We start from the raw sequence: 13,903 nt of genomic DNA, 5'->3' as shown, positions 1-13,903 counted from the left end.
TGAGCGTTTTGGGTTCCCCGGTTGGGCTCCCGGCTGGGCGGCCAACGCTGGGAAGGGAACCCCGGTTGGCGCCTTCCCCCGGGTTCCGGCCCAAAGATCAGGAGCGGTTGCAAGTTACACAAGCACTTCTGAAAGAAAAAATATGAATAAATCGGTGTCGCTTTCCTCAGCCACTGCAAAGAAATAACCACGAGCACCCTCGCTCCTCTGGCCTCGTCCTCCAAAAGCAGCGGCCGTGCCGTGGCGCCTCGCTTGAGGCATTGCAGGCGACGGTGGCAGCTTCGAGAGGTTTAAGTGTTCTCTTGAGGTATTGTTAATGTTGTTTAAAATCAGCAAGTGGATAAGAGTCACCTGGTTTTCATGCTCCACCCGGGACGGCGTTCGTTTGGAGATACCTTATCGCGCCTGGCAAGACTGGGAGGGAGGATGAGGGAGGCCTGGCCCGTCTGCAGGCTTCAGGGATTTTTTTGTTGGAAAACCAACTTTCTACTCATCTATCAAACCCAAAAGTTTATGGTAGTCACAAGACAAGCAAGAAAATATATTCCCCAGATGTTTTTTTGGAAAACCTAGTTTCCTTTTATTAGCTTACTAACTCACACAAGTAGCGCTGGGTTTGGCAGACGCAGTTGATGTTTACACTGTTGGGGTTGGTTTGGTTTTTAATTTTCCAACAAAATGGGGGTTTCTTTCAAGGCAGACTGCTGCTGCCTTCATGAGTATCCTGTTCTCGTTAGCAGTGCAGAGGGGATCTTGGCCATCTCCTGCTTCGATGTAGCGTTTGCTAGCGCAAGGACCTGATGTCCAGGGGAAGGCGAGCTCCCGAAAACCGTCTCTGCTTGCCCCAGTTGTCCTGCGGTTCCACTTTTTGCTGGTATCAGAAGACAGCAAGGCCAAGCTCCGTTAAGCCTAAAGAGAGCTCGATTTCTTTAAGGCCTATGGAAACCACCAAAAAGTTGCATTTTCTGTATCAATTTTGAATACTTAACATCTCCCTCATTTACCTTTTGGCAAAAACAAACACAGGCAAACTAGAAAGCATCAAACCTCATCCTTTCTCAAGAGAAATTTTAATAGATTTTTGAACGCCGCTCGATGTATTTGGTATTTAGATGTTTGAAATGTTACATACATGCTGTATTTATTCAACTAATTAAAAAAAATATAATCCTAGATTGATTTTCCTTGACAATGAGGGAAAAGGATTTTTTTTTTTATCGCTTCAATTCTAATCGTTCCTTCAGGAAGGTAAAAACTAATAATAAATTGACTTCAAGTTAACGTACAATTGCCTGTATTGATAGTCCTGGCAGAGCTAGCTGTGCCCTAATCATCTCAGTATATACAACTGTACTGTATATGCATCTTAATGTATATATAACAGGCTATATCCATGGCTGTATGGATACATATGTACATGTACTATATAAATATAGGCATGCTTGGTTTTCCAGCGTATCTGTGTCTCATCGTGTGGCACAGATCAGTGGGCTATGGTAAAGCAGAAGACCTTTTGAGATCCTGTGAATATCCTGTAGATTTTTTTTTTTAACTGCCATTCTGTTTTAACTGCCATTTTTTTAACTGCCATTCTGTTAAGGCTATAGTAGCATTTTTCAAAAACATCATGTATTTTGTATTTCTCATGCCTGACTTAGTTGTATTAGTTAACAGATTCCAATGTTATGTGGCTGTGCCATGTTGCTAAGCTTTAACATGTATCTGTGGGATATTCATAAAAGATCTATATGGTGAGCATTCAGCTATCTTTCAGTGGTATTCCAAGGCTGGCCCGGTGCTTATGGCACCGGTTAGAAATTACAGTAAATATTCCTGGAGAATTCCAACGGGCATGTGAGAAATAATTAGATTTTACCAGGTCACAGCTGCTCCGGAGTACTGAAAGGTCTTTAATGTGCTGTTGCAAGCAGATATTTGACTGCATTCTTTTATGTAAACTCCATAAATATACTTCTTAAGAACATGGGTAGCCTTTAAAATACTCTCCACAAAAAACCTGTTGTATATGGAGAGCTTGACCATGTTCTCCATCATCTTCTTAAAATATAGAAATTCCAGGCCTCTTGAGTTCCAGAACAGAGAAACTCTGTTAATACCGATGGAGTTACTCACATGTGGGGAATAAAAATGTGCATATGTAACACAGATGTATCAAACCCTAGGAACAGAATGAGATATTTTAATTGAATTTCTAAGTTAAAATAGTCTTTTACCTGTATTTTGTTTATAGAATTAATTAACGCTCATAACATGGAGATTAAAGTTCTTGTCAGGCCTGTAGGGAAATTACCTTTCTGAAGACGTGGCAATCTTGTTAACACTTGACGGGCTGAGAGAGTTTAAAAGGTGGCAGATGGGGAAATTCAGAGTACTTAGACTACGTAATGCTTTTCAAAGAATTTTAATGCAAGTTTATAATGCATGCTTGTAAGGTGCTATTAGGTCAACGTGATAATGATGATGCTTTTTTGTTGTTGGGTTTTTTTTTTTCCTTTCTGAGTGCCCTGATGATATGATAAGAATCGCAGTTCCTGGAACTCCCTCAGCCAAAGGTTGACCAGGATGACTCTTGCTATGACTTGACAGGTGTTTTGAATCTGCTTTGTCCTGCTGTAAATCAAATTCCAGTCATAAACGTTTCTGGGCAGGACACTTATGAAATGTAGAGAAACCAAACACATTGACTGGGAAGTGAAATTGAATCTGAGATCACTCATGCTCGGTGCAGAGCAAAGAGAACTGTCTTCAAGCATCGAAACTGAACCATTGCTGCTTTGAGCTTCTCAAGGACAGATTTCTTTTAGATAAAGCTGAGCGTAATAGTTTTATACTCAATGAAATACCCTGAAATGAACGTTAGTGGTTTTTAGCTTTAGGCTTTTATCAGGTTATATTGATTTTTCAAAGCAGGCTGTCCCAAATCCAAGCTAGGCATTGGTTGATTTGTAGAGACATCTAAGAAAAAAAAAATACTGTAATAGATGAACTTTAGTGAGATACATGTCCTATAAGGTTTTCTGATATTGACTACGGTTTTTCAGCAAATATGTATTGCAATTTGTATTAGAGTTTAATCTTTAAATGATCTGAACCATTTCAAATTTAGGATCTGATTTTGGATACATTCCTTCAAAAATAAATGCCTGTCAAATTCAGCTTTCAGCATTGTGTATGTACCTTGTCAAAGTTAGTGCAGCAGCTCTGTAACAAATGTAACAAAAATGAGAATGTAATGGTGCAAGACAGACCACAGTAAAGTTAAAAAGATAGGAAGAATCTAAAGCTAAATACTTGTTTAAAATTAGGTGGACTCAAGAGGGCTTCTTTTTTTTTCCCCGACAGAGGAATGTTTGAGAGGTAATAGTTGTAATTGTGATTATTCTTTTGTCTGTCTGTAAAGGCCAAGAGATTAGACTGCTGCACCTGTGTTTTCTGCCGTTCCTCTCCCTTCTCTCCATGCTCTCTCCCTGTTCTTCTCTCAAACTTTCCTAAACAGCCCCAGGGAAAAGCCCTGTCAACTCAGAAACACCCCTGATGCAACCACATCTCTATTTTTCCTAAGGCAAATAAACAGCTTTGCTTATCAGATCATGTGCTATTGATAGCAAAATTAAGTAACTTAATGGGGTGCTTGAAATTGCAAAGCCTATGAGTAAGGTATTTAGATATTAATTTTTTTATTGACAGAACATACAGGATTGGATAAAGAAAGCTGACTGGGTAAAGTCCATACCAAGAAAGTTTTCTCCTAATGCTTAAGGCTGATTGCTTTTTGTATTTAGAAGGCAATTTCCTCTATTTGTTAGATGTCAAACCATGAAGCCACCCCGACAAAATTTTTAGGAGAAACAGAGCTAACTCCTTCACGGCTACGAAGAATACGGAATTTTTACTTGCAAACTTGAAAAAATAAGCGATGCTGTCAGAACAGAGTAGACTTTCCGTACGCTTGACATGGCTTTGAAAGTGTGTTAAAGGAAGGAAGAATAACGTTCCCCCAAAACAACCTTGAGACTGAGATTGTTACTAGTATCTAGTATGTGCGAGGAAGAATCCTATGGAGGACAAAACTGCTGTTCTTCCCTGAGGGTATTTCTTACATTTGCAAATTCCTGTTTTTATGGGTGCAGCCTATACTGAGCCGAACAAAGCGGTAAATGCATTTTTACGCCTGCCTCTATGTAAAGGGTCCCAGTAGTAGAGAAATACTTAAAAAAATAAAAATTAAAACTTCTGAAATGGCAGGAAAAAAAAAAATTGGTGCAGTTTTGGTGTTGGACTCTTTTTCCTGGAGCTTTAATCATTGGTAATGCAACAGCTGCCCAAAGCTGGCCTTCAAGAATAGAGAGAGATGGAAGGCGGTGGTGGTCTGTGGCTTGCCAAGAAGGAGCTTGGGACGGATGACTCCTTTCTGTCCGTGTTCCTGTTTTGCCTGTTGGTGTTTGTGAACTCTTTGCGGCTCCTGCTATTGACTGTTTAGATGCTAAGCAGACATCCGTTTGGTGAAAGTTCATGTTTCTGGTTGGATTCCTTGGGTCTAGCAGGTGTATATCCATTGGAAGATTAAAACTGCTTTCTCCATTACTTGAGGAACCGGGCAGTTTTCAGAACTGAAAAATCTGGGTGCTGGAAGTCAAATAACAAAATATGAAAAAGTTATCATAAGTGCGCTTAGATTACAAGTTATTTTGAAGCGTTGGTTACCTAGATTATTTGACTGAGTGTGATTTTACTTCACAAAATTAAGACCAGTTCTGACATTAAATATCTCAACTCAAAATGAGATTCTCTGAGACAAAGAAATATTTTCGCAGAGAAGTTAATGTTCCCTTGGTGATGGATTTTATGGTGAAGTTTTGCCTCTTCTGAGGTAGAAGTTTAAACAACACATGTAGCTAAAAGAACAATTACATTTCCATATGCAGTTTTCATAAATCTCAGTTCTTCACAGCTTATACAGAAAGCTTGAAAGTCACATTCTTTCTCACAAGTTTATTTTGAGGCCACCAAAATGGTTCCTCTCCTGGTCCTTTCTCTTTGTTTTGATTTACTTCCTGATAGCCCCAGCGTTTTTGCCTCCCCACTCTTTCTTCTCACCGTTGTCAGCCTCTCTCTGCCAGGCTTTCTGCATACGCCCTGCCTCTTACCCACCTCGTCTCCTCCTCCTGCAGCACCCGATAGCTGTCCTGCACGTCAGACCCACACACGAGCCTTTACATTCCAGCTCTTTGTCCATTATCTTCTGCCATGAGAAGCTGCTGCTTCTCCTCATCCTTTGGCCCCCTTTTACATATGAAAGAGTTTCCTATTTTCTTTCCTTCTCCTATTGGTCTCAAATTAGGTGAGCAGTTTCAGAAAGGTCTAATCTTGTAACATTACGGCGGCCAAGTTCTGTGCAGATCTCTAATTTATTAGTTACCCAATTTGACTATTTAGCATTCTTTGCAAACTTAAAGCAACTGCGTGGATATAGTGCTGCTGAAGGCTTTAGGTGGTGATCTGTTATCTCTTAAAAAAAAAAAAAAGGTACACCCCTTGCTTTGCATGCAAATCAAAGCATTAGCATGCTATTTTGGCCAAATGCACCACCCTAGTTGTTTGCCTTGTTTGTGTCTAGTCTGTGTTAACATCTAGTAATAAGCTGGAGTCTGTGCATTTGCTGATTTGTTTGTGTAATACCTGGTTTTGAAATGACAAAAGGCTATGTGCCAGTGTTGAATATATGAATAACTCAAAAGTGTTTATTCTCAGGAAGTTTACATTGCCTGAACAGATTTGTTTAGTCGTAAGTAGAGGTGATTATTTTGTCTTTGTCTATTCAGCAAGAGAGGGCGTTTCAGAAATGGCTTTGCACGACAGCAGTTAATGCCGTTGGCAGAAAGTTATGAGTTGATATGGTGATTAAAAATGAGTTAACAGGAATTTTGAAAATTCCCTGGCCATGAGGAGTGCTGTTACATTTGATGAGATTCTGACTCAGAAAGAGGATATCTATGCAGAAACTTTATCTCAGTTGAGAAGACAAGCCGCTCTTGTACGAGAATCAACTCCACCAGCACCATCTGTGTGAATCAGGGTGGAAGCTGGCTTGTCTTCAGCAGCTGCTGGCTGAATGTACTGTGGAAAGCTCCTTGAAGCTAAATAAAAAAAAAAGTAGTTGTAAGGCATATGTGTATCCTTTCACGTTTGCTTTTCCTAGTTAGACATTATTAATCCTCATTTTACTTTTTACCAATGAAATTTTCTCTAGAATTCACCTGGAATGTAAAGGAGATCCCATTTACAAAGCGTTGGCATGCTCGGCAGAGGCATACTGTTTCCTTCGAGTCTCAGAAGCACATCCACGTTGGAGGGTTTCCTGAGTATTCCTAAAGCGATCCCTCTTTGGTTTTCACCTGTGCCCCAGTTGCAACACCTGGGCAGAATGACTAGGAACTGTGATGAGTGGAGAGAAGCTCTCCCCTGCCAGGTGTCTGCCCAGAGCTTGCTGGTAAGCAGGGAAGTGAGGAGAAGGCCTGACACCTGGGAATTACTTTGACCTGGTGATGGGCACGCATTGTTGAGTTGGTATGCCTTGCCCCTGCTGAGGATGAAATTCCTTGAAATGGTCAGAGGCCAAAGTTTCATGGGAAACAGGATCTGAAAGTCATTTCAAGCTTAGCATCTGGAGCAGTGTTCTACATTTTTTCGTCTTCCTTAATCCACCTTTAATCTCCTTCTTCAACATTTTTGTTCTTTGGCCTTTTGTGAACACGTGCTAATTGCTGCTACCAGTCCCAAGGCCTTGGGGGAAATGTTGGGGATTCTGAAGAGAAACAACCTGCAGAAACCCATAAAAGACCTTCAGCTCTGTGACTCAGGAAAACAAAGGCATTTTGGCTGAGCTCAGGTTGGATACGGCCATGTATGATGTGTGGCATGCAAGACAGAGGTCTCATCTGAGATGGTGATAGCAGAGGCTTTGTTACTGAAGAACAGAGTCTTTCTGACTCCGGATGGTTCAGAGAAGCAGGAGATTACAGAAGGCAGGATGGAAAATTTTGAGGTGCTGCAGCTGTGCATTTGCTGAACACTTTCATCAAGGTCTTGTATTTTATCTGAGTTCCTTGTTTTTCCTCTCACCTGAAAAGTAAGAAAAACAAATGCATCCAACCTTTTACATGCATAGTAGAGCAGGTTTCTGTCTCTCCTAAGAGTCGTCTGTGTTATAGTAGCTTTGTATCAAATTCGTTGATGGGGAAAAAGATTTTCAAAGCTGCTTAACAGTCGCTCTCCCACCTGCTCCTCCACCCTAAACCCCACAACTCCCCACTGAAGGCTTGTGGCATCAATGCCAGAGCCTTCATCTTCATTCCCTTTGGAGAGGAGTTGGAGAGAGGGTCAAAGGCAGGAGTAGGTCCGCTAAGCCAGCAGGTAAAGCAAAAGTGATGCCATGGAGTAGAGATATCAGTGATATCACGGTCTTAAGTGGGTTGGCTTTTCATTTCTTTGCTTGGTAGTCTAGATGGGTTATAAAGCCAGAATACAAATCAATTTCTAATTTTCAGGTATTATGACAAAACTTGTAGGTACGAAACTCAGTTTTGCATGTTGCTATGAAAGCAAAAACTACTCGATGGTGTGACAGGGCTAGTCGGACCTGTGATCTGAGTCAAATATGGTACATCCGTGGTCCTAATTAAAGCGTTAATTTAGCTATTTCTAAATAAGCAGGCTTTCAGATACAGTAATGTGTGTGGGAAATATTTAATTTCCATGTTTTGATGGGGAAAAAAAAAGTGAATGAGAGAAACAGACCAAGTCACCCAATTAGAACTGGAGAAGTTCTTGACCTTAACAATGTTTTTTTAAAAATCACAGAGTTCTAAAACCACCAGCGGTGCCTGAACTAGCATGTTACTTTTAGTTGTTGTTCACCTGATATGTATCTCAGTACATCTCTCGATAGATTAAAAAACACGCAAGATGCTTGTTAGAACAGCAACATGGTTTTATACATAAAACTTCAAACATTTTACATATAAAATGACCGTAGTATCCCCTGAGATACAAAGTATGATTTTTGGAAGTAATGCTTGAAACATTTGCTTTTATATTTTTAAAGCACTAAAACTCGAAGTTTGCCTTGCAAATACCAGCAGATGCAACACCCAAACTCCAAGAGAAGCTCGGGAAGAGCTGTTAACAGCTGCACTGGGAAATTACCTTTGTATTTAAATATGAGCACATCTAAAAATAACCCCAATGAGAAATGAAAACTCTATTTGTTGTTAGCTTGCCTAGCATTTGTCTTTATTTCTATTTTATGTTATTTTACATTATTGTTCGTGGATATAACAAAGCCTATTTCATTTCTTCTTGATCATTTTTCCCAGGGGATGTAGAGAGGCTCTGATTGAAATTGTAAATTCTTTAGCGAACAAGTCATGATTGCTCCGGATTGTTCAACCACAATCATTTCGGGCCTGTGCCGGGTCAGCGCTGTACTCTGTGCACACAGTGGAGCCCAAACGCATATAACAGAAGGGATTCAGCTTATGAGTTCAGTTCCCTGATACTCCAGGCAAGAGCATCTAAAATGGGTTTTAACAATACAGCCGGGCTGTTACAAAGGCTGGCTGCTACCGCAGAGGGCAGCCCCGTCTCCTCTTTTGCATCAGTGCTTGCGTTTGGCCAATCCTTTAGTTAGCTCAGCTGCCAGAAAATCACACTTACCCCCAAAATACCATATGTTCTGCCGGTGCCACTTTTCCATCCAGCTCATGGCGGAGCCGGACAAGCGCTGGTGCTTGCGTCGCTGCAGAAGGAGAGCGGGACCGTTCTCTTCCACGGCAGTTTGGTGGTTAGGTCATGCAGGCTGCGCCGCGGAGCTGAAGTTGGCTTTTGCGGTCGGCTTTAACGGTGCTGCAGGCATCATTTTCAGAAAGATGAAAAGTCAAGTTTCGAGCCTCAACAGGGACTCTGCTTAGTATCCACAGATTTAGTGGAACCTCTCTGTATGTGCATGTGCGTGGAACGGTTTCAAGTCGAATACATCAGCTGGAAGAGCAGATGATCCAGCTCTGAATGACAGCCAGTGACAGCGCACATCACAAATTGCTGCTGGCTCAGTTTCACTTATTTGTTTATTTACTTCACCATTCTGTGCTGCCTGCAGAACAACTGCAAAGCCCTGCTGCCTGCTGTGGTCTTCCACCCACCGTCGCCGTTCAAAACTGACTTCAGCGCTGCATCTGTGAACTACTTCTGCCTGAGAGCTCTCGTATAAACTCGTTCTTAGTAAACGTGCGAGTTTGGCATATGCGGCTATCAACTTTCTTATGGTTTGTGTCACCTGTCATATTACTACAAAAGCAGTTTTCGTCTTTGCTTTTTAATTTCGGAAACTAAAAAATACTCGGTTCTTTCTGTAACCTGTAACGCTACATCTACTGTATTTTAAAAAGTGATAGCTACCATAACATGCCGGAGCTGTTACTGTGGAATTACTTTGTTGTTTTCCTCATGGTCTTAAGGATTTAAATATGTTGGCAAAATGCCTCGTTCAAGGGATTGTGGTATTGGCATGGAAACTGGCACTTTCGTCAAATTGTGTGGCAGCTGTTCATTTTGTCACGACTAGCAACCCTTTGCTCTCTGGCAATATGGTGCTTACGTTACTTAAGATTTCAAGCAGAAACAGTCTCACGTAAGTGTTGATGAAATCTGCAGCATTTGTTCTGGTAGTCACCTGAGCAGCGGGGTTGCTGCTTGGTAGCTACCAAAGAGAGGGCAGTTCGTTAATCCCACGTAGCCAACGATGAAATCCACCTGTCTTCTCTTCCAAAGGTGGTTTGGGTTCTTCTCCCTCTTATTGGCAAAGTTATTAACATCGACCACTAGTTGTTTTTGGAGTAGCTGCTGGAAAAACATCTCTGTAACCATGTAAACCCGGGAAATGCCATGGGGAAATGCAGGGAACTGCCAGTTTGTCCTTCGCCACGAGATCCCAATCTGTAGACGACTGTATCCCAGAGAAACATATTCATATACGCTGGGCCAGAGAGCCGGGAGGACATGGGATGGTTTTGCATTCTCATCTCGGCCAGCAAACACACTGCTGTGTTGTGTTTGTGGCGAAAAGCAGAGGTAGATGAGAACGAAGGCAGCCGTGGCAGCCAAACCATAAGTCATTTACAAGAGTAATGATGAGGCATCGCTGTAACAGGCACTGACCTGTTGCTAGCCTGTGAAGGATTGCACCTTTCCTCTTTGAAGCTCTACAGGTTTACTAGTTTTTACCTGAAAACTTTCTAATTCTGTTGGATAGCCTTATAATACTGTAGATAGATTTACATATATTTTTTATTTGATCTCGTGGCAGGAATACGTTGCCTGGATTATAGGCATCTTTTTGAAAGCGCTAATTAAGGTTCCTTTAAAGTTTTTGGGCTTGCAGACTGAGCTAAGCCTTTTCGAGATTGTTTCAGAAGTGGGTGTTGTAAATTTTGCAGGCGTTAGCGTGTTGTTTGGAGAACAGATGTTATTCGATATCTTGAAATCATCTGACTTTTTCGGGGTTAAGAGGGAGAACGCTGCAGACGAAGAGGACTTTTAAAACCTGCGCTGTCAATTTGGGTGTCCCGTGGCCTGCCGGCTCCTTTACGTCTTTCTGGATGGCTTAGTCATCCACGCAGTTAGTGGTGTGTCTGCTCTCATGTAGGTTACTTGAGGCCTCTATTTTGGGTCTGTCGTTTGAAATGCAGTTAATAGAATATGCCTTTTAAAATTTTAAAACAATTACTTTATAATAGTGCATTGCAGTGATCTGCAGCACAGAAAACAAATTGGTTAGGAGTACAGGAGCAAATAATCTGCTAGAATAAGGAAAAACCCCACATTTAGAAGAATAAAGGAAATAGTTTATGGCTTCTAGAACTTTTTATATAATCGAGTGTGACTGCTTTCTTCCCTGTCTGTGCTCCGCACACATGTGCACATACATTTTTTCCTTACATTCCAAATGTTTCTGATCAGAGCAGCTAGTTTCAGGCAAAAATGTTGTTAGGAAAATACCAACCCTGGAAATGGCAGCTATTGAAAGATTAGAAGTGACTGAAAACAAAATCTTGTAAAAGAATTTCTAATGTAATTGTAACATAATTTGCTGCTGCTCTTGCTCAGCTATGGCATGATTAAGTACTGAATTTGAATCAGCTTTTAAAAGAAAATGCTTAGTTTCATTCCACAGCACAATTGGCAACTAAATAAAAGTTCAGACTGGATTTCCCCCCCCCCCCCAGCCCTCCTTTCACAGAGAAAGAAAAATGTACATAGAGTCTTTTGTATTTTGCAGAGAGGAAGTGTAGCACAATAGACCGTTGGAGGAAAGCAATTCCGATAATCAGTTTTCTGTACTACTTATTACAACTGGTCAGGACTGGGGTTTAATTAAATTTTAGGGATAAAGGACAATAGTGTGTGGTAAGGATGGCGAGTCAGCTTAAACTTAGAATTTCCTGGCTTTTATCCATTCCTCTGCCAACTCAGTAATACTTAAATGTACAACTTCAGATTCACTTGTATAGAAAGTAATAACTGTTGAGGTTTTAGGAGTTTTTCAAAGAATCTCTTTTGATTTCCAGAATAGGTATTTGTTCATGGGTGGGTAACAGGAGTGTGGCACCTGGTAGCGCCCCCCTTCTCTGCCAAGCTTCGGCACTCTGTGTTCGCGCAAGAAGTTGGCGAGTTTGACGGTTTGTCATTATTTTTAAAATAGACTTAAAATACAGTGATTTCAAAAGGGTAGTTTATTAAGAGCCAGTGCTTTTTGGCCCTTAAATGTTTTGTGTCAGGTTCAGAGAGGGTGAAAATAACCTGGTGTGCCATTGTGACATTTAGCGTGACCGTCTGCATAATGGAGCCCAAGGAGCGTTATCTTTTGGTATCGGAGCTGCCACAGGCACAACTTCAAAACCATCTCATCCGCCAAGGTGAAATGAAGAATCTACAGCATATCTTAAATATTAACTGTTGCATGATTGCCCTCCAAACTGCCCTCGCTATTTAACGTCTCTTCTCTCTGGTTTGTGATTTGTCTGGCTTCAGTGGCTTTGGACATTCTCTGCAAGATGAGTAATCCACTTGATAAGAGTTCTCTCACACTCTGGGTTTTAATGGCTGCAGGTAAATCACTCTTAACTTGCTGTTGGGTACGTATATTGATTACAGTCCTCCGCTTGCCCCCATTGAAGCAAATTTTCTAGGTGTTTAATTCCGTGTTGTAGAGCTTTTCTAGTGCTTTTCTAGAGCCATTAACAATTTTTTTTTTCCCCCAAGGTGGATACAGCTGCAGCAGTGATAGCTTCAGATAGCGCTCTACCACCAGACCGTTTGAATTCTTTACTGATAGCGTCCCCACTTTTGCATAATTTTTGCCATGCCTTCTTGTCAGGCTGGCAGTCTACAGACCTTTGTAAACCAGTTTTGCAGAGTTCTGTTTCTCAGACACAGCTAGAGTGTTAAAAAAATGAAAAGCAAAAAGGGCTGTCTTACAGGGTGCGTGGAATTTCGTAATCTTTAATAGTCACAAGTATATCTTAGAAGCTTGATCTGGTACTCCTGCATGTTTGTTAATGAACAAGCACCACTGTTTCGGCATCTACTTCATGGGGCATGATATTTATTAGATAATTGCCCCAAAACACTATATTGATACAGATTTCATTTACCTTCTGTGAAAGAGGACACTGCTTCACAAACTTTCCTTTTATACTTTTGTGGGCAATACACTCAGTTAAACTGGCATGTTATGTACGCGTAGTTTTTCAGCAATAACGTGAGAAATTAAAAAACCAAACAGCATGCTAAGTCAGTACATAACTTAGATCTTTTGTATCTGTCTGCTTTTTAGCTGGTATTATAGGTTAAATTTGTGGTCCTACCCGGTATGGATTGGGATACCTAAAATTTGCAAAGCTTTTAGGCTTAAAAAAATATGGTCGCAAATTAGTTAATTTTAATCTAGAATTAATTTCATTGACTAAATTGTAAACCACTTGAAAATGGAGGCACCTATGAATTTTGCTGACACATCCTTAAAGTGAACACTGCTAGCTTCACAGTACACAACTGTATAAACAATGTTAATAAGCCCAATTATTAAGACTGTAAATATTTGGATTGGTATTTGTCATAGCATTTTGTTAGGGTGAGTTCCTATACTGTGTTTACTCTAAGTCTAAGGCATATGCTGCTTTTGCACAGATGTTCAAAATCAGTATATTCAGGCTGCTTATTCCCACTTACTTTCACAAATCATTTGAAAAGGGAGGATGGAAAATGCTGACAATTTTATCAAATGCTATCACAGAAACACATTAATAAATACTTTCCGCACGCCCCCCAAAGCTTGAATTAACAATAAACCTGATGTGAGAATATGAAATTGATACGTGCTGCCCATTTTTTCCTGTGTTTGTGCTGTAAGTGGTACAGGGAAGGCTATTGAGTAATTTTGCTCAATCATGGGTTACATACTGCTTTTACGGAGACCAATTTTCTACTTTAGACAACAAAAGCTCTACTTTTTATTTATATTTTTTTAAATTCTAATAGCTGAAAAATTATTCCAGCTAGTCTTGCTTATCATATAACTATAAAGCTTTAGGGCAATTGACCTGCTGACCTTAATTCCCAGGAAACTGTCACATTTCTTCTTTATTCCTTTGTTCAGCCTAACAATGTGACCCAAAATACTACCGAGCTTTAAAGTTTCTCAGCGTTGTAAGGTCAAGCTTTGGTCGCTATAGTTACAGTTCAGCTCCGCGGGTCAGAGGGCAAATAGATTAATGATGTCAGACACATCTTTAAATGGTTCTTACACCGCTTCGCCATGCGGTAA

The 13,903-nt window shown here is 40.7% G+C and overlaps 1 protein-coding gene across 3 annotated transcripts in view; it reads left to right on the top strand.

Moving 5' to 3' along the window:
- The window catches only part of MACROD2 (mono-ADP ribosylhydrolase 2), an 892,353-nt gene that overhangs the window by 118,432 nt on the left and 760,018 nt on the right, over positions 1–13,903 (top strand). The gene's annotated exons all lie outside the window — the stretch shown is intronic.

Source organism: Grus americana, chromosome 3 (assembly GCF_028858705.1).
Source record: "Grus americana isolate bGruAme1 chromosome 3, bGruAme1.mat, whole genome shotgun sequence".
Classification (NCBI taxonomy): Eukaryota; Metazoa; Chordata; class Aves; order Gruiformes; family Gruidae; genus Grus; species Grus americana.
Note: the sequence above shows the minus strand (reverse complement) of the source record. Positions and strands in the feature narration are given on the sequence as shown.